The following is a 25,811-nucleotide window of genomic DNA, read 5'->3' on the forward strand; positions in this document are numbered from 1 at the left end:
AAGAGTAGGAATCCAGGCATCATGAGTCACTATTTATAATCTGCAGCAGATGTGTATAAAATCAATAGCTAATGGACAGCATGGTCTTGCAGTGAATTAGGAGCAGAGTGTGAAAATGTCAGTTTCTCTTCAGTGTCTCTGCCAGCTGAGATCAGATGAAATTTCAACAGTTCTTCCTCTGTTCATCAAAACTAGATTTTATATATAAACTTGCAGTAGGAAGGCACGTCAGAAAAATAGCTACTTCTGTGTTTAAATCCCCATTTTTATTCATCCAACAAAACCATACCTGTTAGCAAGAATGGAATATCTATATAGAGAAGGAGGAGATGTCAAGATCAAGCACAGAGTCATGTGAATTCTTCCTCTGCTAGCAGGAGAAGGGAAAAATGATCAGTGTAAATCCTTGGCTGTTTTGCTGCAAGTTTGTCATTATGGTAATGAGTGATGCAAGGACACTGTTAGACTTTGCCATATTTCTTAATGCTTACTATTTATTGTAGTCCCTAGAGGCTCTAACAGGAATGATGAGCTGATGCAGCACAACTGGGAGGCTGATGGGGGCTGCAGTATGAGGAAATGGTCTTGGGTTCCTTAGTAAGACCAGGATTGCTTATTGCCTTCTAACTTCTATAGAGGTTGCAGCTGCTGAGGAGGAGCAGGAGAGCACAGCTATCACACTTGGTGGGTTCAAGGGCTTTGTGTGGTGAGCTGGAACTCAGAACTTTGGTCTGTCCGTGGCAAGGAAGTTCTTTCCTTGCATGGTACATAACAACTACACACTCATTACTGAAGTGGAATTCAAAAAAAGATGAGGACTGATATGCAGACTACTGTGAAAACAAAAAGGTATATTTTCTTGTGTAAGCATTTCAATTATCATTCAGAAGAAGGTCACCTATGTGTAAATGTGACCCTTGTAACATTTCCAAGGTCAGAGAGACTTAGGACAATCTGCTCTGTAAAGGCTGATTGCACAAGTTTAAGCTGCTTGAGGTCTGCTTCAACATATCTTGCCAATTTTTCTAAAACTCTGGCGGGAGAGGATGTTGTGTACTAAAACTGATTCATTCTACTTTCCTTACTTTTCTCTTTACCCTTTCTGGATGGCCACCAAACTATTCCTTTGCTATCTGGCAAATATTAAAAGTATTTCATACTGTTCACTAATTATTTTTCTGAAATAATTGAAGTACGCATGATATAGGCTAGAGAAACGACTATGGATCAAATGTTTGGCTGTGTTCACTGAAGATTAGAAAATGGTCTAGCTCCCAGTTTTAGTTAATTGAGACCTCTCTTCTAAGCTCTTGCTCGGTGCTGTGATGTAAGTGTTAGAAGTTAATCCTTTAAGTCCAACTATTCACCTACTCTCATCTTATGTCAAGGAGCCAGAAGGCATCTTCAAAGATTTCTCATCCTGTGATAGACATTTAAGATGTTTCAGATAAACTGCTCTCATGAGGCTCCTTTTTCGTCTCATAGATCTAGGCACGGTAGGTTACTATGTCTGATGTTAAAAGGTGCAGATTAGGTGAAATGAATTGCACACTGTAAAGAAGAAGGAAAAAAAAAAAAAGTAGAAATGCAATTTACATGTTTCACCCAATAAGGGATGGCAAAGAAAATGCTGGGATTTAAACAAAAGAGTTGTCTGGATGCTGACATCCACAAGCAGATGGCTGGCATTTTAATGGAAAAAAAAAAGTACCCAAAAATACTGGTGTGTAGTCTGTGCGTGTCTTGTGTCAGCATATAGAAGCAATGAGTCAGTAACTAGAAATGATGTATCTGATAAAATGGTCAATTTAGTATATGAAGTAGAGTAACAGAAATCCTGTTACATGTAAAAATTTATAGAATTATACACTGCTAAAATGATGGAATAAATATTATGAGGATGTTGGTTACACATCTGTGGTTGTTACAGTTGTAAACTTTAAAAAAAATATCTGGTAGTAGGTGATTTTGATTAGGATTATCTTTCACACAGCTACATGGAATTTACATATCTGCTTAAAATTTACTAATTTCATGATCACATTCCTATATGCTGTGTGAATTTTGAACTAATAATTCAAACCCAGAAAATTCTCCTTGAAATCTGCATTCTACCTGGTAAAATTGTTTAAACATACTTAATGAAGAGAAATGTTCAATTTTAAATATATGCAATAAAATTGGCTACTTAAACTTTACAAGTCTTACGAGAAGCAGCTGAAGGAGCTGGGTTTGTACAGCCTGGAGAAGAGGAGGCTTAGGGGTGACTTTATTGCTCTCTATACGTACATTAAAGGAGGCTGTAGCAAGGTGGGGGTTAGTTCTCCCACTTGCCTGGTGACAGGACGAGGGGGAATGGGCTACAGTTGCTCCAGGGGTGTTTCAGTTTGGATATTAGGAAGAACTTACTTACCAAGAGGTTTGTTAGGTATTGGAATGGGCTGCCCAGGGAAGTGGTGAAGTTACCATCCCTGGAGGTCTTTAAAAGATGTTTAGATGTAGAGCTTAGGGATATGGTTTAGTGGAGGACTGTTAGTGTTAGGTCAGAGGTTGGACTCGATGATCTTGAGGTCTCTTCCAACCTAGACAATTCTTTGAACTCTCTTATATAATACCTGAAAAATTCACTTTAACGCTTTTATCTGATTGCCATGAATGATTCAATAAAAAACGCCTTAAATGCATAGAAACTGGAGATCATATAGCCTAACCCAGCTGTCATGCAATTTATAAATACAGAAGCAACTACCCACATCTGTTCTCCTATTTTCTTTTTTCGATTTAAGAGGGAAATTGACCTTACAATCTTCAACGTGACTTCAGGTCATTGTTATTAGTGATGAGAAAATGCTGTGTTCTTCTTTTGACTGAGTCTGGCAAACCTCCCAGATATTTTACAATCACAGTATAAAAGCTCTGAAATGCGGTACAATATTTTATTTTTTCAGGTTTAGACACTTGTTGTAGTAGTCTGCACAGCTGGCAAATAGAAAATCTTTTTGCAGGGAATCTGTGTTCTTTTTTCAGTTAAAATGATTTCCCCTTTGAAACGCTGTAGTTCTAAAATAACTAGGCTGAAATAAATAAGCTACAAGCTCTTTCTTTTAGGCAAAGAGATTAGTAATTTTCATTTAAAGAGTATGGGTAAGGTAACAGTATCATTATTTTGGGGGCTTTGGGAAGAACAAATACTTGTAAGGCTCAATCCAGCTCTAGTTTTCCACACAAGAAACCGTGGTTCCACAAACACAATTATATGGAACTTTCTCCTCTCCATGTAAAAGGAAAGAGAAAATACAGTATTTTTCTGCAAAATTCCTATTAACTACAATATTATTCATGCATAGTTCTTTGTTGTTTTTCTTTTTAAGTCTAAGGGTAAATAGTAATAATAATAATGAAGAGTTTGAGTATCCCAATGAAACAATTTTATCACAATATAGCATCATGCAAGGGACCTCCACAGGAACTTGTTTGACTTCTTATCTTCTATCTGCAACAACTTGGAACACATACAATAAGTATTCATGTTTAATATAATAACTAGCAGCCTGTGAGAACTGCAATAAAAAAAATAGTGTATGTGTTTATATGCAGATGGTATGGGAAGATAGTGATCCTGAGGGATATGTTATCTCCACCTTTTGAAGCTGTTCAATATTGCATGACTAAGAGCAAGTTTGGTCTAAAAATCACATCCACTGACTTCCAGGTAATCATCTGAAATTATGACCATCAGCCTCTGACACATACTTTCTGTAAGTTCATTGCTGACTGACCATGCACATGCTCCTGGCAGCACATCCCAGTGTACTTCAGTTTGAATTCTGTTCCAGCTCTTATTGGTTCTTCCTCCTCCAGTAGCTGTTCAAAATAGCAAACATGTAATTTTGGATCTGGGACTAGAATCAAGGTCTCTTCTTTTTCAGGGAAGTATCATGAATATTAGGTAAGAGAGTCATGCTTAGAAACATTTTCTCATGTAAAATGACTGCTAAAATAAGGATGACAGACTGTAGGATAAAAGGTGCTCTTTTACTGTGCTTTGAAATGGATTGTTGTTCAGTAGGCAATTTTGTTAATTTTAAGAAGTATTAAAATAAGTATTGAGTCACTGATAAAGATCAGAAAATTAATAATAGACAGGCAGAAAAGATGCAGGTTTTTGTTTGTTGGTTGTTTTTTTTTGTTTTGTTTTTATGCAACTCCATGTAAACATTGTTTTGCCAAAACCTTGCCAATTTCTTTAGATAGCAACTTAAGTTACCTCAGGTGTCTTGCAATGCCTATATAGTCCCTATAGGAAGACAGAAGAGGAATAAGACATACTGCACTTATTGAGGAAACCACATTCATTTTCCATAGGCAGTTATTATGGGTCTCATTTTATACAGTCTCCTCAGAGAAAGCCTGGGTAAACAGATAAGCTTTGTAGTGTTAAATGCTGTTAAATTGTAGGTGTGGCAAGATGAAGGTCTATTTGTAGAAAAATATCTGCAAAGAAGCATCACAACTTGTCATCTGCCATTATAAAATGGGATTACCTTCCATCTAATATATGTGGATAATGTAAGGAAGCAGAAGAGTTCATAGAGTCATGCAGGAACTTTATCATATGCACTTAGTGGAGGGCTTGGGAAGGAATATTTATTACCCAGTTATTTGACAGCAATATTTTATTGTAAGTGTAGTAGTAATGTACCATTACAGTGCTGTCGATATGCTGGATGAGGGGTGCACTCCAGAAGGACCTGGACAGGTTTAAGAGGTGAGCCTGTGTGAACATCATGAAGTTCAACAAAGTCAAGTGCAAGGTCGTGCACCTGGGCCAGGGTAATCCCAAGCACAAATACAGGCTGTATGGAGAATGCATTAGAGCAACCCTGATGAGAAGAACTTGAGGGTGTTGGATGACAAGAAACTTCACATAGAGCCAGTAATGTGTGCTTGCAGCCCAGAAAACCAACTGTATCCTTGGTTGTATCAAAAGAAACATGGCTAGCAGGTCAAGGGAGGCAATTTGAAGGCTTTCAATACTGTCTCCCATGACATCCTACTAGTAAAGCTGAGAAAGTGTGGGATAGATGAGTGGACAGCAAGGTGAGTTGAGAACTGGCTGACTGGCCAAAGTCAGAGGGTGGTGATCAGAGGAGCACAATCTGGCTGGAGGCCTGTGACTAGCAGTGTTCCTCAGGGGTCAGTGCTGGGTCCAGTCTTGTTCAACATCTTCATCAACGACCTTGATGAAGGAATAGTGTCTGCCCTCAGCAAGTATGCTGATGACACAAAGCTGGGAGGAGTGGCTGACATGCCAGACAGCTGTGCTGCCATTCAGCGAGACCTGGACTGGCCGGAGAGATGGGCAGGAAGAAACCAAACGAGGTTTAACAAGAGCAAGTGTAGAGTCCTGCACCTGGGAAGGAACAACCCAAAGTAACCATACAGGCTGGGGGACGACCTGCTGGAGAGGAGGTCTGAGGAGAAGGACCTGGGGATCCTGGTGGATGACAGGTTGACCATGAGTCAGCACTGTGCCCTTGTGGCCAAGAGGGCTAATGGGATCCTGGCATGCATTGAAAGGGGCATGGCCAGCAGGTCAAGGGAGGTGATCCTCCCCCTCTACTCTGCCCTGGTCAGGCCTCACCTGGAGTACTGTGTCCAGTTCTGGTCTCCCCGGTACAAAAAAGACAGGGATCTCCTGGAAAGAGTCCAGCGGAGGGCCACAAAGATGATACGGGGCCTGGAGCATCTTCCCTGTGAGGAAAGGCTGAGAGACGTGGGTCTGTTCAGCCTGGAGAAGGGAAGACTGAGAGGGGATCTCCTCAGTGTATATAAATATCTGAGGGCTGGGGGACAGAAGGATGTAGCCAACCTCTTCTCAGTGGTTTGTGGGGATAGGATAAGGGGCAATGGCTGCAAGTTAGAGCACAGGAAGTTCCGCACTGACATGTGAAAGAACTTCTTCATGGTGAGGGTGACGGAGCACTGGAACAGGCTGCCCAGGGAGGTTGTGGAGTTTCCTTCTCTGGAGATATTCAAGGCCAGTCTGGACGCCTACTTGGGCAGCCTGCTCTTAGGAACCTGCTTTGGCGGGGGGGTTGGACCCGATGGTCTTTCAAGGTCCCTTCCAACCCCTACAGTTCTGTGATTCTGTGAATTCTCTCCCTCTGCTCTGCTCTCAGGAAGCCCCACCTGGAGTACTATGTTCAGCTCTGGGGCCATCAGCACATGAAGGACATGGACCTACTAAAGCTAGTCCAGAGGAGGGCCATGAAGATGATTGAAGGGCTGAAGCACCTCTCCTATGAAGAGAGGCTGAGAGAGGTTGTTCATCTTGGAGAACAACCTTTGGGGAGATCTTATAGTTGCATTCCAGTACCTAAAGGGGTCCTACGGGAAAGCAGAAGAGGGACTCTTTGTCAGGGAGTGTAGCAATAGGACAAGGTATAATGATTTTAAACTAAAGAAGGGTAGATTTAGATTGGATATTAGGAAGAAATTACTTGCTCGGAGGGTGGTAGGCCACTGGAAGAGGTTGTCCCAAGAAGTTGTAGATTTCTCCATGCCTGTAAGTGTTCATGACTGGGATGGATGGGGCCTTTGAGCAAATTGGTCTGGTGGGAGGTGGCATGGCAGGGGGTTGTAATTAGGTGGTACCTTTAAGGTCCCTTCCAATCCAAACCATTCTCTGATTCTATGATTGCAGACTGCCCCTTAAAACTCCAGAATAAAGGTTTATTTTCAAAACGATTAGGTCACTGAATATGCACTATACAGTGCCTTTATTACTTTTCCACCATTAACTGTTATTAAATAAATCCTGGTAATAATAGGCAGAGATAAGCTCTGACTAAAGCCTACAAAATACAGGAAATTCAATGTTCAGACTCTTCATTCCAGTCTTTACCTTGGACCCTTGTGTCTTGATATTGCAGGGACCAGGGAGCAATGAACAAACATCTTTTACCTTATACCACAGTACATGTGATATAAAATAATAATATAAAAAAAATAATAATAATATAAAAGCTTTAAGTCCTACATTACAGCATTGCCATTATTAGTATCAGGCTACAAGCTTCACAGTGAGTTTGCAAGACTGAGTCTTGTCATGCCTGCTCTGCTTGAACTTGTCTTTTCCAGTCTGCAGATTTATGTCACTTGGTTTAGCTGTCACAGCAGTTTCTCTAACTGACTAGGTATCTAGAGCTAATTTGTTTTATTTTTATTGTCTGTGTATGATAAAGCTATAGTTTTATACAGATCATAGAATCAGGCAGTTTTCTATGCAGTATGCAATATTTATGGTTCTAAGGTAATGTAATATAGAGAAATGCAATTCTGGTATGGCATGAAAAGCCTTGAAAAGTAGGAACAATGAGTGTGGCATAGGGATAGTGAGGGGATGATAAGTAATGGGACACCAGAATGGGGACTGGAGACCCCACAACTCACCCATGGTATATTAAATGAACGCAGACCCGGGCAGTCTGGTTTTAGGGATAGAAATAATAAGAAAGAAATAGTATATACACATATGTGAAGAGTAGCATATACAGTAAATTTGGAGTTGCAGATCAACAACTACAGAACAAAAGTATAAAAGCAATTTAGCAAACAAAAAGAATCCCAGAGTGAAGAAGAAATCATCAACATGAACATATTCCTTCCAGTGAAGAACTCTAGGTGCTGACAACTCACTTTAACAATGCCCCCCCTTCCTTCTCCCTCCCAAGAAATAAAACACTGACCCCCAAAAGCAGAGCGAGGGTGATCATAACACCAGAGGAAAAAAAAAAAAAAAGAAGCAGAAAGGATGTGCATGTATAACAATTTTAACTGCTTTATTATTTCTTTTTGTATAACAATTATGTCTGGATTATGGTTAGAATGTTAAGGTTTCAGTTACATTAACATAAACTGTTGCTTTTATATGTATGTAAGATGTGCCTGCTTTTTGCCCGTAAAGATTCTGAGTGTGGTAGATACTGACTATAATTAAACAGATAAATTAACAAATTCTAAGATTCAGAATTGGTGTTGTTTCACGTGGTCTTCATTGTCCTAATAGTGTTTTGTTTTTAATGCTCACATTCAAAGGTAATGGCTCTAAATAGCCTTAGTTGCTTACTGGTTGTTCTTTTCTTTTATCATTCTTCCACCAGGAAGCAGTGGGGAAAAAAAAAGGGGGGGGGGGAAGGTGTAATAGTATCACTTAACGTTATGTTTCATAGAGTCATAGATTCAAGGATTTCAGTTGTCTAGCCAGCAAAAAGCTGGTTGCTTGGGCAACACACTGGATTTGAGATTCAGAATTCTTGATTTTGCAATAAGTCTTCCATGTAATCTAGAAATAGTCTTAAATCCACTGTCCATCTATTAACTTTATTTCATCCCACCTTTGCCCCTGGCATTTTTTGTTTGTTTGTTTTCCTTCAGCTTGCACACTGTTTGGCATGGTAATTTTATTTATTTATTTATATTTGATGTGTTTGTATCATTTAGAAAGCTCTGGCCTTGTTTAGCTTTAGTAAGGATACAGAAGAAGAGTGTGGTTGATTATTATAAGGTGTTCCACCAATAATGCTCAACACTCCATTGAGCAACCTCCCTTAGATATTTTATTAATGACAAAAGTTTTTAAAGGTCAATATTTGAAGGCAACATGTCTATTTTTCTGACATTTCCATTGACAAGACTCTATTTGGCCTTAAATTCAGGGTACAAGATTGCTAATTCATTAACAATGATGTCCGTGAAATGTGATACCAGTTAGAACGTAAACATTTAATACTGAGGTATACCAAGCAATAGGTTCTATTCTTAACCAATAAAATACAAGAAAAATAATAATAATAATGCTTTTGATTTTATGAAAACCTTCCAGAACAATCAAAATAAAAAGAATCAATACTTTAATAATGCAGGTAGCTCAATAGGATTTTTACAGCAATTGAGACATAATTAATGCCTACTCTTTATTACCAAAAAGGAAAGCAAATATAATATATTCATAGGAACTAGAATGAAGGCTCCATCATTAAGTGAATGAGACACTTTGATTATCCATGGGTCATTAGTTCAATATGCTCTAATGGCTCCTAAAGAGCTGTTGCACAGTCTGAGAGTACTTACTGACTTAGCTTATAATGCATCCATACAGAAGAAAAAATATCAATATCAGAAAATCATCTTGGTAGGCCTATAGCTGATTTGGAATATTTCTGTCCACTTTGCAGTTATTATGTGCATGAAATACCTATGTTTTATTCATGGCACGAACTCTTGGTGATATGACACAATCATTGTCTGAAATTGTTACTCCTTTTCACATTTTCTGAAATTTATATCATGCAAAATACAAGTTGTCAACTTGCTGAAATCATATTGGTTCTTCTCCTCTGCGTCTTAGTTGAATTTTAGATGTTCATGTACAGGAAAACAGAAAATTTCTGTTTACTAACTTAGTGTCCTTTAGAACCCCTTCATGCTTTTCAATGTCTTACAGATTTACAGTTTTGGTGAGAGATTGCTAAGATATTAACATTGGTACTACTGCAGTGCATGCCAATTTAATTCTGTAATCTTGTGTGTTCTTTACATGAATGTGGAACATTTTATAAATCTGGAGCTACATTCTACTTTTATTAACTTTTCCTTTTTAATCCATTTTGACCTTTCTTCACTTCCATTGTTATTGCTCTATGGTACATACAGGTTCACTAAAAATATTTGATTGACTTTCTTTCCTTTTTATGTCCTTTCATGTCCTAAAAATTACCAAGTAGTGTGCCTCATGCAAACACACACTTGAGAGGGGAAGGTACACATAGCCACATACCCTCAGGATATTATAAAGAGAGCATTAGCATTTTTCCTAAGTAGACAGAAGGCAACAATTGCACACTGATATAAAACTCTTTTACAGAATCACAAAATTGTCTAGGTTGGAAGAGACCTTAAGATCATCGAGTCCAACCTCTGACCTAACACTAACTAGTCCTCCACTAAATCTTATCATGAAGTTCAACATCTAAATGTCTTTTAAAGACCTCCAGGGATGGTGACTCCACCACTTCCCTGGGCAGCCCATTCCAGTGCCTAACAACCCTCTCAGTACAGAATTTATTCCTAATATCCAACTTAAAACACCCCTGGCACAACTTTAGCCCATTCCCCCTCGTCCTGTCACAGGCACATGGGAGAATAGACCAATCCCCACCTCACTACAGCCTACTTTAATATACGTATAGAGAGCAATAAAGTCACCCCTGAGCCTCCTCTTCTCCAGGCTGAACAAACCCAGCTCCTTCAGCCACTCCTCGTAAGACTTGTTCTCCAGAATCCTCACCAGCTTTGTTGCCCTTCTCTGGACTCACTCAAGAACCTCGATGTCCTTCTTGTAGAGAGGGGCCCAAAACTGAACACAGTACTCGAGGTGCGGCCTCATCAGAGCCAAGTACAGGGGGACAATCACTTCCCTAGACCTGCTGGCCACACTGCTTCTTATACAAGCCAGGATGCTGTTGGCCTTCTTGGCCACCTGAGCACACTGCTGGCTCATATTCAGCCGACTATCAACCAATACTCCCAGCTCCTTCTCTGCCAGGCAGCTTTCTAGCCACTCATCTCCCAGTCTGTAGCTCTGCTTGGGGTTGTTGCACCCCAGGTGCAGGACCCGGCACTTGGCCTTGTTGAACTTCATACAGTTGGCCTCAGCCCATCCAGATCCTCCTGCAGAGCCTTCCTACCCTCGAGCATATCGACACACGCATCTAACTTGGTGTAATCTGCAAACTTACTGAGGGTGCACTCGATGCCCTCATCCAGATCATTGATAAAGATATTAAAGAGGACTGGCCCCAGCATTGAGCCCTGGGGAACGCCACTAGTGACCGGCCTCCAACTGGATTTGACTCCATTCACCATGACTCTTTGGGCCCGGCTATCCAGCCAGTTTTTAACCCAATGAAGCATACGCCAGTCCAAGCCAAGACCAGCCAGTTTCTTGAGGAGAATGTTGTGGGGAACAGTGTCAAAAGCCTTACTGAAGTCAAGGTAGACCCCATCCACAGCCTTTCCCTCATCCACCCAGTGTGTCACTTTGTCACAGGAGTTCAGGTTCGTCAAGCAGGACCTGCCTTTCATAAACCCATGCTGACTGGGCCTGACCACCTGCTTGCCCTGCAAGTGCCGCATGATGACACTCAAAATTTAATGGGATCATGTGATAACTGAGTTTGGAAGGAACCTCAGGAAATCATTTTCTCCAGCTTCCTGCTCAAAGATGGGTCAGCTCTGAAATCAGACCAGGTTACTCAGGACTTTGCCTAGTAGGGTCTTAAAGATCTCCAGAGACAGAAGCACAACCTTTCTGGACAACTTATTTCTTCATTTGGCTGTCCTCATCATGAAAATCTTTCCCTTACATATGGTCTGAAAACTCCTTTTGCTTCTACTTATGCCCATTCTCTTTTGCACTCTCACATTTCACGGCTCTGAAGAGCCTGGTTCTGTCCTCTTCATTAACTTCCTCACAGCTAAGGGAGGGCTGCTGCTAACTCTCCCCAATTTTGTCCATTCTCTGAACAAGCTGGGATCCCTAAGTCTCTTCTCACACATCTGATACCATTAACTACATTTTATAAATTCATAAATATGTTCAGTAAATCTTACTTTTAAATTCATTAGATTAACATATAACAGCCTTAGGCTTAGGTTCAACAAATGATTTATTATCATACATGCTGTGATAGTTTTATCATCTAATCTTTGCAGTCAGAATTTGAAACTATACTTTGTTGGATCAATTTTCCTTGCTTGCTCTTGTTTTGCACTTAGTTATTTACCTAATTATGCTTACTTTCATACTATATGCTATTCATGTGATTTCTTACCCAGAGTATGTCTTTTTTATTCAAACCAAGTATTGCATTGGCTCCTTATAATATGTGTTGCCACAATCAGCAATATATGATTTGCCCTCAGCATAGTACACACCCAAAGGATATCTCTGAATTCTTCATTATGTCTCTTTTCTCACAGGTCTGTCAATTTATTCCTGTCCTTCTTCAGTAATTCATCAGTTCCTTTTTCCTGTCCCAAAGAAAACACCATTTCTATACTCTTATTATTATTGTTTCACCTATTCCACTGTCTCTTACCCCAAGGCCTGTTTCCCTCAAATCTATTAATCACAGAGTTGTTAGTCCTTCTACTTTCTTTCTGCCCAAACATCACATCAAGTTCTATTTCATTTCTCAACCCTAGATCTTTTTATACAACTAGGACAGCTTATCAGAAGTCAGCAAGAATAAAGCCATCAAGCCATCTGCTGTGGTTGTCCACCATCATGGTAATGACATTTTAAGAATTATGCTTCAACTCCTTTCTCTATCCTGCTGGAGAAAGGAAATTTAGTGCCTCCACTTAGGTGTGTTGATTACCCAGTATAATATTAGCCAGCCAAGAAGGAGGGATTGTCTGCAACAGTATTGCAGAATTGTCACCAGTAGGACCCTACCTTGGCTTTCTACATGATTAAATATGTGGAGGTACTAGACAAAAGAAACCTGACCAATACAGATAGGCAGTCTGAAAATCCTGCATTATTAAGGGGGGGGAAAGGGTAGATTTTCTAATTTTTCCTTTTTTTTTTTTTTTTTTTTTCTTCACAGGATTCAGATTTTTGTGTTTGTTCAATGTATTTTGTATGTCTGAGCTGAACAATCTTTGAAGACACCAGAGTATGCCATAGTACCAGCAGCACATCTTCCTTCTTTGCCATTACAGCTGCCTTCCTTTTTTTTCTTGCCCGTCTAAACAGTCCAAAATCTGAAGCTTCTTTTTCAGCTTTCACTTATTTTTAACTTCTCTGTTCTGGCACAGAAAAGGAAATTGTCTACATTTATAGAGCTCCTTTTATTTTTCTAGATATCAACTGAACTGATGCAGTAGTCAGTTGTCTTCCTACTTCCTGTGTGCTTTCAGGTAGCTGTAGCATTTTTCTGTTCCCCAGGCAAAGATATAACAGGTGCCTTATGTGGAATCAAATTTGGTGTATTTCTCATTTACCTAGATTCCTAACAGGATTTCTCTACACACAAAGAATAACTAGGTCTAAGAATTCATTTCATATCATCTTGTATGGGTATTCAGGAGCAACAGAGATGGAACATGGGGTGGCAAGAATCCGTGTTATCCCAAACTGGAATACATACGTTGCACTAGTAAAAATCCAGTGTTATCTAAGTGCTTCTCAGACCAATATGGACATAGGGTTTACATCAGGGCATAGTAGTGAGGCACTACCCATAACAAAGAATACAAGTATAATTCACAGATTTATTTTTTTTTCTCTAGTACATTTTTATTTTCATTTCAAACTGCTAAATTAAAAGTGCATGCTTTTGTCACTCTGACCTGTGTTTTTGTCCAGGCTTAGTATGGTACAATTGATACTAGCCCAGTGTGAACTGCTGTTGGGTCTACTAAAGAGGCACAGCATAGTGTGATGATGTTTGTTTCTGCTGAGATTTAATGGCTATTTGACTTGGCAGCTGCTTTCTGAGACATGGTTCTCACAGGGGATCTCTTCATTTCAACAGCCACAGTAGAGGTTTCCTCTCTGGTACTGAGTGTCAAACATCTGCTCTCCTCTTATCTTTCCCTTCCAGTTTTCCCTGTCTTTGGCATAGCTAGCCACAGGCCAGGACTCCTTCCCCCCCCTCAGAATTGTGACAGCAGCTCTTTCTTGCTCAGGACCACGGTAGTCTGTATCTATTTCAGGAAATGTGGGGAGCTACTTTGAACTGTTCTTTCCATCTTTGCCATTTGTGATTGCCCTCCACAGCCATCTTTTGAGTGCCTGGAATTATCCTGAAAGTACCAGAATCACATCAGTTGGTAAAAGGAAGAGTCATCTCCAGCATCTTTGCAGTATTTAATCTTTTCACCGACATGCACCTGTGGCTGCATTTTTACTCTAGTTCACTTCTCTGTTTTATAACATACTTTATTGCCGTGCTCCAAATCTTCCTTCCTGCCCTACACAATTTATTCAGATGGAACCTGGGACAATTAATTGTGTGTTTAGGTTTTCATTTTTGCAAGTTCAACCTGGAATTTAGTGTAAAGAGATGGACAATTTAAAGTACTTTATTTTCTTTAAGATCCTGTCGTGCAGGGTCAAATTAAAACTTTGTTTTACTTGGTCTTTATCTTTGTTGATACTTCTATCTCAACTTCTCTATTTTTGAAAAGGATTTTCATTTAATAAGCTTTAATAACAAGACTCAAATAGGAAATGTGTCTATGTATCTTCTTATAAGGAGAAAAATAGATTCCTTTTCATGTACAGATTTTAGCTTGAGGTTTCTTCAGGAATGATTACAGTTGCTTTCATAGGCCATCCTTCATTGTCTTTTTGCACCATCAATTCATTAAAAAAATATGTGAGGAAATAAAATACTGTATTTTCTAGTCATTTATGGGCTTATTTGGAGACTTGTACAAATATACAGGACTTCATTACCTCCTATTACCAGAATGAACCCTACCCCCCGCTAGGTAGGTTTAGGTCTAGAATTTGTATGGCTGGCAGTGTTCCAACAAACCAGTATCTCTGAAGGCTCTAATCTTTGAAGGCTCAGACTTGTAAGCATTAAGGCATAATGAACAGACTTTCAGATCTTAAAAACTTGGAGTTTTTACTAGAAAATAACTGTATTTGGAGAGAAAAAAAAAATGAGTAGGAGGTTTGAGGTACTGATATGCTACTCTGCATGGAAAATCCAATCATACATTTAGACACATAAACATTGGATGGAGTGGTGAAAAGCTGAGCAGATGGGGAAAGAGGACATATGTTCCTAAGTGGGCTGTACCTAAGTGGTGTTTCAGAACTGTGTTATGGGTCAAGAGTTGATTTGAGAATACTGGGGCATCATGCTGGTTTATTGTTTCTTAATGTCAAATTATAGCCTTGACTGATGGATGCAGCAATACCTTTTAGTATTTAACATCTATTTTGCTGACATTTTAGTGTGCAGATTCAGGTAACTTTCCTCAGATCTAGCACGTTGTCTAAACTTTCAATAAGAAATATCACTAACCTTCCAGAAGAGTTCCAGAAAGGAACCTAGATATTCTCATGGATTCCAATTCAGCCGAATCATGCTGAGATACAAATTAACATCTGTGTACAATTTGTAGGAAATAATAAAGCCCTCTCTTTCAGTTTTCTTCCTTTTTTTTTTTTTTTTTTTTTTTTTTTTAATTCTCTTGCTCCCACATGAAGAAAAAGATGACAGGTACCTCATGACTGCTTACTCTTGTGTTCTGCTTTTCAAGGGAAAGAGCTGATTGCAAAATGCTTAGTCCAATTTGGATGTTTCAAGTAGAGAAATGAAAGCTTAGAAAAATATTACTATAGAGATTCCTTTGCTAAGTAACCAGACCTGGGGTAGAAATAATACTCAAGTAATTACTGCTGTCTTTCTACAACAGAATTTATATTCAATATTTTATATGTTAAATTGATATATTTTTTCCTAGACCATCTGAAAACAGAGATATTTCTAGATATTTTCATGTGCTGGAGAAATATTCAAATGAAATCCCAAAGACTAGCCACCTTGATTACAGAAGGGAAATATTTCTCAAGTATTTTGGCTTGTGGAAAGTTAGACTTTGCAGATGAAGACTGATATTAGAATAAATGTCTATTTTTTATTAATCATGAGTAAAAGTGGTTGAATTCAACCACAGAATTTCAATGTACATTTTAAACTCAATCTTTCAATCATCTTTTCTATTCTGAAAGCAGCATAACAAAAAGGTGTATTCACTAACACTGTAAACTTGCTGGAAATACTTTACAGCATCTTGCACTGTGCTTATCCAGAGACAAGGACTACCTTTGTATTTAACTGGAGTACTATATAGTGTCCTTAGAGGCCAGTGCATTGAAGTTTTCCCTTTTATCTGCACAGGAAGACACAGGCATGGTAGTTACAACAAAGTCAGTGGGAACATCTGCCAAGATCTGCTGGAGAAAGAATCTCAACAAAGAGTCAGACAATAGGGAAAAGCCTCTCTTTACTTTTACTGGCCAGATTGCATGTAAAATTCACATAGAGAGACACAGTTTATAAATAACGCAATGGCTGCACATTTACCACAGAAGTTGGTCTGTCTATTGATGTTGCCTCTGTAGCAGTCTCATCCTGACTGTATGCCAAATAGCTCCTGGCAGATGCTCAGCTCAGTGAGTCTACATTCCTTAGCAGCTACAGTTTAGCAAATACTTGTAAGAGACAGAGACAGACTGTAAAGCTGCTGGTTCAGAAAGGATTTTGCTTTAGAGGTAGGAAATGATTATGTAAAGAAAAGAAATGAACAGCTACAGGTTTGAACAAGCAACAGTGGGCTCGTGCAGACCATGCTGACCTTTGGCATAAAGGATGACAAATTAGTCACAAACAGTGATACTAATGCAAAAATACAATCCCAAACTGGATGTTTAAGACCATCTTTCGCAAGGAGGTGCAAGTTCTACAAAAGTTTGCATATACTCTGAAATCTTAAGTGAAGTGTAGGAATATCTCTTTCCAAAAGTGATATTTACAGAGTCATATAAGATGGAGCCTTGTTTTCAGTCGTTATCTGTGTAACACACAAGTTATAACAAACTGTGATCTTTTTATACTCAGTCCAGGAATTTATTTATTTATTTATTTATTTAGAAGTTACCAGCTCATGCTTGTCAGTGATGTCCAGGATCTCAGCTAGTATTTCGGCCATTTTTTTTCTAGGGTAGACCACTTGTCAGACTCAGTCCAGAAGACAATGTTGAATATTTCATTTGAGGAAATGAAAATATCAAGTCAAGACACTCAGAAAAGATTTGTGGTCCTCATAAGGACCCTGTATGAGGAACCCCAGAAGGCTTAGAAGGAAAGATGTGAGGATGTGACAGAGAAGAGATAATAATAAGAAAAACTGATCACAGGAAAACAGTGATAAATGATGTCTGGCAATCAAAGATTAATGCAGAAAATAGCAAGAACACATAAGGAACACAGAATTTGGCCCAAAGTGCAGCTATTGTTTGTTGTGTGAATTTAACTTTCGTGGTGTGTTGAAAAAACATACCTAGTATCCTAAATATGCTGTCTAATACATATAAGAATAGATTGATCCTCCAAATCAAACAGAGTAACCAGATGTCTGCCTCACTATACTCTGGCAGACAGTGGAACAAATCCCTGTAATAATCTGGTGCTAACATCCAAGGGCAAAATTGTAACATCTTGTCAATTTTCCATGTGCAGAAATATGCCCCTCACATGCTGTGGAAAACATTGGTGTTATAGACTTCTAAAATCTGTGTAATCCCAATGAAAAGAAGAAATATGATGGGACATCATTAGACAAGAACTGAGGCAGTAAGAGCTAACAATTTTCCCAGTTTGGGCACTTTATTAGTATAAATACTTGTAAACATAATTTAAACTGGAAATTCTTTTTGTGCTTTCCTTTTTTTTTTTTTTTTTTTTTTACTGTGTGTTCCTATTATTCAAGTCTCTTATGATTACAGCTTTCAGAATAACATTATATTCACACCTTTCCTGTTGTGTTTCTATGAATTGATCCAATTGACCCATTCAAGATATATTTTTGCAGTTTTTCACACTCAGACATTAGCCTTCAAGAAAACCTAAGTTAGGTCTGTCTTGACAATGTCTTTCCTTTTTTTTTCTTTTTATTTTTTCCCCATATACTTAACTTTTGTTATTTCTTTTTTTACACGGTTTTAAAACCTCTGTCCAGGTGTAATTGCTGTTGTGAAATGTAGAAGACCTGCCCCTTGCACCTCTCACCCAACATGTTTTCTACTGCTGTCAAACTGTGAAAAGAGTACAGAGTTGTGAAGTGCTATTTGTTTGACTGTGACCATCCCGTAAGTATAGTGATAAGAGGTATGACCTGTCATAGTTTAGTTACAATGGTAGCACAAAACCTAAATGATGATAATTTAAATGTCAACAATATCAAGACCGAAACATAAAAGAAGGAAGAGAAATGATACTAATTATACTTCAAGATTATAGAAGCAGATCGAAAAGCAGTTTGAGAGTCTAATAGTTTGTCCTTAAGACAGGATAAACTAGATTTAAAAGATTCATGGTAGCTATTTCTCTAACTTGTTTTCAGAAACTTCCACTGATAGAAATTCCATAGTATTCCATGGTAATCTGTTGTAGTGCTTAAACACCTTTACAGATCAAAAGTTTTTTGTCATGTCTAAACTAAATCTCCTTTTCTATCATTTAGGAACAATACTTCCTGTCCTTGTCATAGGGACAAGGAAAATAACCTTTTTTAGCAATATTTCCTACATTTTGTGATTGAAAAAATTTTATATCTCAAATTTCTCGAGATTCTTCTTTTCTTATATATTAGCTCAGCCCTGATGAGGTAACCGAATGGGATCTTTTGATCACATCAGAATTGAATTCGTCACATAGTGTTTAACCCTAAATTATCTAAATGTGTTTGTCAGGTTTGTGAAACACACAGTTGAAATGCTGTGTTTAGACATATTCAGAGTATTGTGATCCCATAAGAGCCACTGGAAATATAGGGCTTGATTTAGCTGCCCACCCATGCCTATTGTCATCTGTGGTACCTAGTGTGTCTGAAAGATCCAGATGGGACTGACATATATGACACAACACCAGTGAGAAAACTGCTTTCCTGAAATAGTATCTGGAGGTCACTGAATGAAGTCTAACTTTGCCTGGAGAGCTTTTCAGTTGAGAATGTGTTTATGTTCTAATGGTCCTTTGAGATGCCCTATCATACCTGAGACATGCAGATGTGACTGCAAGTTAAGACATAAGGCCAACAAGTGACATGATTTTCCGGAGGGGCTGCTGGGGGGCAGGCACAATACCATAGAGTAAATCATTGCTAGATGCCCGTGGTGTGCAACTAAACCTTAGACCTGCAATGACTATAATTATCACTTGGACATTGACATTTAGTTGCCTGCTTTCTGCAGCTAAGTCATTTTTGGAGTTGGAGTGAGTTGCCCCCACACAGACGTCTATTGCCTTTCAATACATTGTACAGTGTGTGTTGGCCTCCAGCCACTATGAAGGAAGAATACTGTTGTTTCAAAGCTCCTGTATCATTTCAGGCAGTCTCTTCTTGCATCTTGGATACTGTAAAGAGCTTCAACTGGAGTGCTTGGATCTCTGTGTGAACATCCAGTGAATAATGACAATACCCAATCTTTTCTTAACTTTTGGATGGTCTTAATCACCTAAAGAAAACCTCTGGACATTTTAGATTCCCATTAGAAATTTATCCAAGTCTTCTAGTAGCAAGACCTTTTCTAATTTTTTTTAGTCTGTCCTCATGACTTACATTTTTAAGAGTACTATTTATTTGTGTTGCTGTTTACTGGTTTCATATAATACATCATAATCTTTTTCTCTTTTTCTGGAGAGAAGGTAAAGGAGGAGAAGTGATAGCTGGATAGCTTGGAGACAGTACTTCAATATTTTTCAGCGGCACTGCTGTCTAACTCGTTGATCTCACTGTTGTAATTCTGGTTATTTATATCTATTTAAAAGTAATATTTTGCTCTTGTCCCATTTTGAATTGTATTCTGTTTACTTTATGCTATTTTCTCCATTTGTAAATCATTTTAAATTCTAATCCTATGCTTCAATATACTTGCATCTGCTCTGAGTTTGGTATCATCTGTAAATTTAATGAACATTGCTTCTCTTTCACTGTCCAGATAATTAATGAAAATATTAAATAGTGCCAGGTTCAGACCAGACATCTGTGGACCAACACTTGACACAACTTTCTATTTTGACACGATCATGATATCTATATTTTCAGCATAGATCTTCATCTAATTGAATATTCAACTCAAATATTTTTTTCTAGATTAATTTTCACTCCTTTTGTGGTGAGAACATGTGTCACAATATCACATACATTACTTACATTGCATTATATGACAACAAATCTTTTTCTCCCTTACTACAGATCGAAGTTTCTTTGGAATGATATAATTTGTTTTTGACAGATCGATGTTGACTGTTACTTAGCCTCTTGCTATCTTCTGTATGCTTACCAACAGACAGTCTATCCTAGTTATTTTCTGAGTTTGAAAGTATGATGATAGTCCTGTAATACCCTGCCTATTCCTTTTTATAGGTAAGCTTTGTGGTTTTACACTTCTAGTCATGTGGAACTTTATCCATCCTGCACAAATCTTGGATGAAACCCCACTAACATTTTTATTGCTTTACCAGATTGAAGTCTAAGTACCTCAGGGTAAATTTCACCAGGTTTAGATGACTAATTTACTGTCTAGTAGGATATTACCATAATTTCTCAAATATTTGAACTTGCTATGAGGCTTTTTTAGATAAAGTTTTGAGATTTCTGTTTGTTTGTTTGTTTGTTTGTTTTTTAGACTCCTTCTCCCCAGTCTAAATATTCTCCTTGAACAAACAATAAGAAAAGATGGAATCTAAAAAAAGCCTGAAAGAAAAATATTTTATTGTCCCTAAAATCTTTTAAAGACAGCAGTTTATAAACTTGATTAATAGTATTATAATTGTTAATGGTTAAAAAATATTTGGTTTTAAACATAAAACAAAGACCCTTTTATATTACAAGTGAAATGTCAGAGGAAATATCTAACATCTTAAAGATATTACCTATAACAGTTTTCTAAAATAACAAGCTTGTAAATAATAAGAAACGTATACACAACACTAAAGTATTGTTATGGCTGGGCCTGGCTTACTTTAGTTTTCTATGGAACAAAGAATATGAAAGCACAAGGAGAAACTCAGGCTGGAATGTCAAGCTCTAATAAGATGGTTTTATCAGGACTAAGCTGTCTGGTGCCATACCAGACTCTCCTAAAAATGAAATACAAATAAACAAACAACTGCAGATAACACTGCATCATCTAAACAGACTGGAGAACAAACTGTTGTACGGCCTGGACAGTCTGTTATACAGACTTGAGACAGATCATAAACAAAAACAAGCTTCTGCAATTTCAAAGGAAAAGCTGAGCCATGATAATATATGCTTCAGAATTTCCATATGCAGAAAACAAGAAATAGCTTATTAACTCTTGCTGCATAAATAGCTCAGGAAGCATCTTGATTAAAAGGATTTCTTGCTGCTAAACTTGGATATTAGTACAGGAAAAAAAAAAAAAAAATCAAATGAACTTTGAATTACATTAGATAAGCTGAAAATTCTATATAACCTTTCTGAGGGAACCTTGGGACACTGGTACCACATCAACTATTTATTTCTTACAGAAGGAATTCAGTTTCAATTCAGAAGCAAATTATGGGATTTGCATGTTATATTGTCAGAAAAAAACTGGTGAGGTCAGACCAAAACTTCTGGGTAACCACCAAGAAACAGTCTGTGTGCACATTATCCAAAGGTATTGGGATGGACTGCAATAGCTCATTTTCCCTTCTGATTGCTGTAATTCTATACAAGTCCCACTTGCTATAATGTTTAAGAATTTAGGTAGATAAAATAGTTGGTATGTCTCAAGTTTTTAACCCCTGCAGGAAAAAGAGAAGAATGAGATGTGCAATATTCTCCTGAATGAAATCTGAAATTTTATTTAGACTGTAAGATGAGCTACTACGAACTTTCAAAAGAATTGAAAATTTCATCCAATCAAAGGTTTCAGTAACAAAGAATTTCTCTTCCTGTAGCCTAACTTTCCTTAGAAATCTTTCTACTGTTTGCCTGGTTTATTTAGTTTAACAAGACAAAGGTCTAAACACAAATCAGAAAATTTTCTGATTATTTCTCTGGTTATTTCTTTATGAAATAAAGACATTTCTTTATGAAATAAAGAAATAAACTATCTGAGTAATAAATAATCTGAGCCGTAATATCTGGGGGGAAAAATACCATATAAAAAGTTTTATAATGAGATTTTTAGATCCCATGATTTTCATTAATTCATGACAAAATGATGAGAAGGAGATGGAAACCAGGGTTGGGAGAGAGGGAACTGAACGGAAGGTGAAGATCAACTGATGGAAGTACCTTCTTTAAAAATACACATTTGGGCACTTTTTTCTTTCAATTTTTTTTTCTTTTTTTTTTTAGCGTAGAAGTATAAAAGTGTTAAATATTTCAATTTTTTTGCAAAACAGAATTATTCTTTAGCTTGCCTTATTACTGAGACCATAAAATTCATTCGACTAATTTAACATAGTTCTTGTCCTAACTCTTAATATATGCCAAGAATAGTTTTTTGGATAATGAATCATTTTTTGTAGTCCACAAGGCACAGCCTTTCACAGAGAAAGAAGCCTAAAATAACTGTGATTTATAGGGTACAATGATAATTTTTTTTTTATTGTTTTGCTAGAATAACATAAAAATTGATTGTAAATCAAGATGACAATTACACATTATCTGTGCTTATACCATCAGAGAATTTCACTATTATAAATTAGAAGGAGTTTAATTTTAAGCATATGCTTAGGTGTTAGGATTTTCTTTTGTTTGTTTATTATTTATTATTTTCCTATAACATTTTATGTCCACATATGGAATAAATGAAAAAAAAAAAATTAACTGTTTAGCATCAATATGTAAGAAGGTAGCTTTTTAATATAACTAGCATTTAAGTGATTCAGTAATTGTTTATAAACCTATCTTACAGACAGTTTCACTCTGTTGGATTGTTATGTTCTTTGATTTGATGAAGATTTTGGTTGGCATAAATCTGGATTTACTGATCAATGAAGACGAATAAGCACAATTTTCTGTTGGGATTCAAGATTACCTGCACTAGAAAACTATGATAAATGTTAGCACTTCATGAATTGGAATTATTAACATTTAATTTACTATTTCTTGATACATTTTAGCCTTATATGGTAAATCCATCACTTAACCTTTGCAGGAAATATAATTGTCTTCATTTAATTTATGTAAATTGTTATTTGTTTTCAAATTGTGTGATGATAAATATACTGGTTTGTTGTTTATCTAAACAACTTGAAATTAATGATTTTGTAAGATTTATGCTACAGTTAAAATATTAACTTCCTTTGTTTAGATCATGTTATATATTTTATTCAGTTTAATGTTCACATACCTTGCAACACTTTCATGCTACCAAGCTTTAGGTGCTTATACTTGACTGCTGATAAAGTGTGGAATTGCAATCTGTTATTGTAATACTCTGAAATGAAAGAGAAATTTGTGCTATACTTTTATCACTGTTTAAGTTGTTTCCAGAAAATCTGATTGAAAGTATAGAGAAAGCAGCCATGAAGAGGAAAGCACAAGCAATCTTCCATTCTCTATATTATGTCCTGACACATAGTAGATCAGCATCTTTTTGTGCAACAGACAGTCTGGGATAATGAATATCAATTTCATGCACGTTACACACAGGCAAGTCTTATTGCTCACCTTTTTTCTTACAGTTTTCTTAAAAATCAGACTGGATTATGAAGTCTATTTTAGTTTCCACATTCTTAGTATAAACTAAAAAGACATTTTGCACAAACCTTTCCTGGTAAGAGTTTAAATTTAGTCATATATTCCTTTGAAAATGTGAACAATTGCTTTTAGGGAAAAGGAATTCAGTTGTACAGGCTGGAAAGCAGCCACTCTGCACTCCTACCAGGTCTCTGACTTGAATGATAAGGTGACCAGGGCTTCCCAGCCTGCCACAGAGACACTTACCAAGCAATTTAGATGCAGCATTACTTTCTGAGTTCCACATTAAAAGTAGATAGATTTTTATTTATTTATTTATTTATTTATTTATTCTCCTTATATTCTAACTGTAGGGAAATCTGAGAAGTAATTCAGGTGTCTGATGTCTTTTTAGATGCTCTAAAGTATATAAAACACCCACACAGGACTAGAAGGTGTGATACAGGACCTAACTGTGACTCCTGTCTTTTAGAGAAGCATTAGGAGGACAGACAAAATATTTTAGGACATAACATAAAACTAGCATAGCATCAAGCACCTTTTTGTAGATTCCTCTATCTCATCCATTTAGAATTTTAGATTGTTTTCTCTCTGATGTGAAAGTTTTTCTCTCATAAAAAGCAAATTTATATTTTGATAGATTTGTGAGTTTTTGCTTTCCCTGTGTCTGGCTACCTGTGTCTGGCTACATCAATTTGCGATATTATATTTAGCTGGTGTAGAAATGCTCAGAATGTTACATTTGGTAACACTGTGATCCTACTGTGATCAGAAGTCACACAAAATGTAGGTGGAGTTGCATGGGCAGCAACTACATATTTTCATGTAAATTTATCTATTGCCAAATGATTTGTGTGTGTATATGCAAGAAGCAGAACTGTCCCCCAAGGTGAAAATAGAAAATGTTTTGTAGGTATGAATCTTATTTCAGAAGTAGAACAGATCCTCCCACGGAAACATTTCCGTCCCAGGGTGCTCAGTATATGGCATGTAAGCCTGAGTTGAAGCTGGTTGGGGCTAAGCTTTCTCCCCACAGTTTTAAATAGATCCATATTTATGGGGCTACTAAGAAAAAGTGGTATGCTTTGCACATATATTCCGTTCCTCACATCTCTCTTTTCAAAGGAAAAGTCCTAGTCTGACTCACTGTTTTCCACACATTTTGTATAGGTGACATACATGTAGAATATTTACAAGCATTAACTACTGACTTTGCAAAGCAATGACTTTTATACAGTCACCAAAATGACTGTTCCACTTTCACTTTCTTTACAGACAATGAAATTGCATCTAGAGACTTAATTCAAGCTTTTCTCCACTGATAATTATACCCATTCCCTTGTAAACCTATTGCTACTGAAGTGCAATGCAATAAAAATATCATGTTTCTTTACAAATGTTTAGATGCAACATGTGCTTGAAATTCTATTTCCAATAGCAACAATTATCTGACAACATCATCTTCTGAGCAGAGAAGACCCTTTAGGTGAGTATCCCAGAGGAATGGGACTCAAAAGATCTGATCTCTGTGCATATTTCTACCATTGGGCTGTCAGGTTATTTGGCAAATCATTTCACTACTGTGTGCTTTTCTCTCCTTGTAAAAGGAGGGAGACGCATATTTTGTCAAAAGCTTTGATAAAGCGCTAGCTTTTGTTATTCTGCAGTGCAATAGCATATCAAGACCAGTGTTAAATGCATCAGAGAATGGTACCAAGCATTTTCTAAATAATTATATGTGTACGGTCTCTGATACTGGATTTTACAGAAATGTAAAAAATAGGTAGCACTCTTTTTCTCTTCTACCCTAAAGGTGGTAAAAACAGCTTTTTCACAGCAGTGAGAGAAAAAAGCAATTTGTTGTTGGCATTGGTGGTTTTCCCTAGGAGAAAACAAACAAACAAACAAATCTAATAACAAGGATAGTTATAAATTTGACATCTTGAAAGAGTACCTCAATTAAAAGGACAAATGAACTAGATTTCTGGAATATAACTTAACACATAATTTAACCAAATAAAAATTGTGTGTAAATCTCACTTTCAGTATCAGTTTAGTTTCTAAATATTTGTACACCTTATCAACATGGCATTTTTTATGCTAGTATTGCTGTCACTATATTTATAAGAAATCCCGGGAAACCAAGGTTTTACAGCTTGTGTAAGGTACAAAATGTGCATAGGCAGGAAATCTTTCTTGTTATATGTGGCTTCCCCATAGCTACTTTGCATTTTACTGTTTTTCTACAGATTTTATGTAAAAGACTAAATTTA

General features: G+C 37.2%; 1 long non-coding RNA gene across 1 annotated transcript; it reads left to right on the top strand.

The window, feature by feature from the left end:
* The first annotated feature begins 107 nt into the window (after positions 1-107).
* Positions 108-25,811, top strand: LOC119715340 (uncharacterized). The gene is made up of 3 exons (XR_005262458.2): positions 108-849; positions 17,833-17,962; positions 22,751-25,811. It is a non-coding gene; the product is annotated as an uncharacterized lncRNA (long non-coding RNA).

The sequence above is a fragment of the Anas platyrhynchos genome, chromosome 1, assembly GCF_047663525.1.
Source record: "Anas platyrhynchos isolate ZD024472 breed Pekin duck chromosome 1, IASCAAS_PekinDuck_T2T, whole genome shotgun sequence".
NCBI classification, from domain to species: Eukaryota; Metazoa; Chordata; class Aves; order Anseriformes; family Anatidae; genus Anas; species Anas platyrhynchos.